The following is a 3,981-nucleotide window of genomic DNA, read 5'->3' as shown; positions in this document are numbered from 1 at the left end:
TTCTGAAGTGGATATTATTTTTGCAATGTTATAAGACATGTTTCATGAAGCTTATTTTCAAAACTCCCTAATGACCTAATAGCTGTTTTATTCATTCTCATGCCCATGAAACTCTCCTATAATGCTTTCTTAAAGGTCATTATAGCCATTGCCTCTAAATACAATTGCTCTCTTTTTGTATTTCTCATATTCAATCTCTCTGCTTGAGGCAATATTTTTTTCATCTCCAGTTTTTAAAGCATAAAACAAATTACGCCTCTATTATACTTAAACTCTAACAGCTTCCCTACAGAACAAAAAACAAATTTTAAATGTTCAAGCCCCTCCAGAATACAAGTTCCAAACTTTCTCCCAACCTCATTTTCAAGAAAACTATACTGTCTCTCACAAATTCATTCTCACAAATTCATTCCCCCAGGAAGAGAAAGATGTACACACACACACACACACACACACACACACACACAGCACAAGCAAGACATCCTGCTCTTGCAGCAAGGTCTCTGGGATCAGGGCAAGAGAAAAATAAGTCACACTGAAGACCCAGGTCATGAAAACTCCTTTCAGGGTGTGCCAGCTCTGCCAAGGGTTCAGAGCTGAGAATCAGTAGGTCCAAGGATCTGAATTCTCCTCCTGGTTCTGATATTAATTAGAGAGAGAGAGGCTACAGTGTTTGGACAGGTTCAAGCCTCAGACTAATGAGAGGGCATGGTCCTCTTGTGGCAAAACCACATGCAAGTCCTAACTTGGAGGGCAAAGCCCTCCCAACACAGTTACAGCCAAAGGCTATGGTTGTAAGCTTGACCTTATGGTCGGAACCTGTGGTCCCACGTGGCTGAATGATATGGGCTGGGGGAGGTGCAGCAAGTAAACAAAGCTTGATCAGGTGCATGTAACTGAGTAGACTGGAAACCTGTGAGAACATGGTAAACATCTTGACCACGCCCTTACTTTGCCTGTGGAATTGGCTATAAAAGAAAGATTTGGCTTGCAGGCTGTAGCGCTGTCTCTCCATCAGAGAGGGCAGCATCCCACCTAGTCTCAGCTTTATTCTCTTGTCTGTCTTCTCCATCCTTCACTGCCCCCTCTCAGGTTCACCTATGGCTGTGCCAGAGCAGCACAAGAAATTATATTCATATTAGAGGCCCAGTGCATGAAATTTGTTCCCCCCGGCGGCAGGGGAGAGGGCAGGGTTCCCTCAGCCCAGCCAGTGCCCTCCCACAGTCCGGGAGCCTTTGGAAGATGTCCAACTGATGGCTTAGTACTGCCGAGGAGGCAGGAGAGGCTCCCACCACTGCTGTACTACCAACCATAAGTCCGGCTTCTGGATAAGTGGCGCTCCCCCTGTAGAAGTGCACTGACCACCAGGGGGCAGCTCCTGCATTTAGCTGCCCCCTGGTGGTCAGTGTGTGTCATAGCAACCAGTCGTTCTGCCATTTGGTCAATTTGCATATTAGCCTTTTATTATATAGGATAATTCACAACTACAGCAAAAGAGAACACTAACATTTAAGTCCATGACAACTACATTACCAATGGAATGAAAATACACAAAAATAATGTTATAAATATTTGAAATGAAAAGACAAACTATAATTATAGATAATATAAGATGGCTAGATATAAGACCAAAATACAAATGTCAATCCCTTTCTTTTATTCTTTTTTTCCATTTAAATGTCTTCTCTTTTTACTTTATTTTCTAAAGTTTTACATATGTCTCCTTTTTCCCCAATTGACCCGCCCCCCATCCCCTCCCACCACCAATCACTTTCTTATAAGCCAGCAATAAACACTCTTAAAATTTAATGAAGAAAATTTTGCTCACAACAGCAACCAAAAACTCCAAAATATATAAGGAAAACTTTTTTTAAAAAGTTTGCAATACGTAGAAAAAAAAAGGTAACATTTTACAGAAATCTGTAAAACCTTTTAGAGAAGAGTTCAATATCTGCTATATCATGCTCCTAGGGAAACTCAATAATTTTTGTGATGACAATTCTTTCCAACATAATAATATTAAAGATCTCAATCAAAATAGTAATGTGATATTTTATGAGACTTAAAAACTGGTTCTTAAATTATGTAAAAAGGGAATTAAGTAATAATAACTAAGAAAAAATAATTACAAAGTAGATGAGAGGTTACTCTAGAGTACATACTCCAAAGACAGTGCATTAAATTCAGTGTAACAGAATATAAATCATAAAAATAATCCATGTCTATACAGGAATTAGGTATATAAACAAAACAAAACATAAAAACATAAGTCATAAGGGAAAGATAAAGTTGACTGTCTTAAGTTCTCAAGGGAAAGAAAAAGCATAAGCAAAACTGAATGGCAAGAAACTTAATGAGGAAAAATAGTTGCAACACAAATACAGACTTAACTATCCATAATTTTTAAAAGCTTCCCCAAATCAATAAAAAATATCAGCCAATTTTAAAATGAACAAACTACATGCAGAGGCAATTACAATTTCTAAAATGAAAGATGAATCATTAAAGCAATTAAAATTTCTACCATTGTATCTTTCAACAGCTGTTATGTAATGGGAAATGAATGCCCTATACTTATATAAAGCTATCCATATTAATCTTAGTAAATGTTAAACCCAGTTTGTTACTTTAACCTGATTTTTCTTTCAAAACTAGAGCTTGCATATTAAAATATACTTTACAATTCAGGAGTTTGAACCTAAGGAACAGCCTGATCTTCTAGGCCCTGGCTAACACCAACCGCCAGACACAGGAATTCAACCGAATGGCCAACTCAAGGACACTGGCCATGGGAACCCATACGGGGACTGGGAAGGACACTAGCTGCACATCCACAGCCCCGCCCCCTGGTCTCTTTGTTCTGCTTTCCTTCTCTATCCTTATAAAAACCTCCACCTGCACTGAAACTTTAAGAGGGATTTTTGAGGACTTCTTCTCAAGATGCCAGCACTGAAATAAACCTCTTTCCTTTTTCACTAGCACCTGTCCCACAAGTTTGACTTTCATTGCACAGGCAGCTGAACCTGGGTTTGTTTGGTTACAGTTATATTATAACCCAGATTATTATTTCAGATTTTTCAAAATATTATCAATAAGACCAAAAATGTGAGAGATCTGCTTTTTGGAAAAATTAAAAGCAGTAAGTATGGACATACTTAAATTTTAGGTGTGCATTTAAATTTTTAACTTAAAAAACATGTGTATGAAAATGAGAAATGGACAATTAATATCAATAGTCAATTCTGCAGGTATAGTGGTTTACCTATTGAAAACCAGAAGAATTAATATTTGTCAAGATCTATAATCCCTTAAATAAACAAAAAAAAAAACAAAAAACGCCTGATTTAGTTTTAAATTAAAAGTGTTTTGTGATTAATACACTAATAATTTAATAATCAAAGTTTAAGGAAAGATGCTCAAAGATGAAAGAGGATTCTTTGCACATCAATGGGTTAAACATTTTTAGCAAAATGGCAGGCACAATTAGCAGGCAAATTCTCACTAACACCATCCTTCAGAACTTAAGATCTTTCATGGTGCCACTATGATGATTTAAAATGACACAGACTATACCAGTGATGGCGAACCTTTTGAGCTCGGCGTGTCAGCATTTTGAAAAAGCCTAACTTAACTCTGGTGCCTGTCACATATAGAAATTTTTTGATATTTGTAACCATAGTAAAACAAAGATTTATATCTTTGATATTTATTTTATATATTTAAATGCCATTTAACAAAGAAAAATCAACCAAAAAAATGACTTTACGTGTCACCTCTGACACATGTGTCATAGGTTCGTCATCACTGGACTATACCAATTCTCATACAAGATGTTTCTGGAAAATAATGTATTTTTACATTATTCTGTATTCTTACTGATTTCCATATAAAAATAGTTTTCCTAGTATACAAATATTAGGAGAGCCTGGCCAGTGTTGCTCAGTGGTTGAGCATTGACCCACAGTTTAATTCCCAGTTAGG

The 3,981-nt window shown here is 36.9% G+C and overlaps 1 long non-coding RNA gene across 1 annotated transcript in view; it reads right to left on the bottom strand.

Annotated features, from left to right (window-relative positions):
- The window catches only part of LOC107181665, a 25,861-nt gene extending 24,535 nt beyond the window's left edge, over positions 1-1,326 (bottom strand). Inside the window, exon 1 of the long non-coding RNA XR_001512355.1 lies at positions 1,307-1,326. This is a non-coding gene — a long non-coding RNA (uncharacterized LOC107181665). The remainder of the gene's footprint in view (positions 1-1,306) is intronic.
- Between the last annotated feature and the right edge of the window lie 2,655 nt (positions 1,327-3,981).

Source organism: Myotis davidii, unplaced genomic scaffold, assembly GCF_000327345.1.
Source record: "Myotis davidii unplaced genomic scaffold, ASM32734v1 scaffold967, whole genome shotgun sequence".
NCBI lineage: Eukaryota > Metazoa > Chordata > Mammalia > Chiroptera > Vespertilionidae > Myotis > Myotis davidii.
Note: the sequence above shows the minus strand (reverse complement) of the source record. Positions and strands in the feature narration are given on the sequence as shown.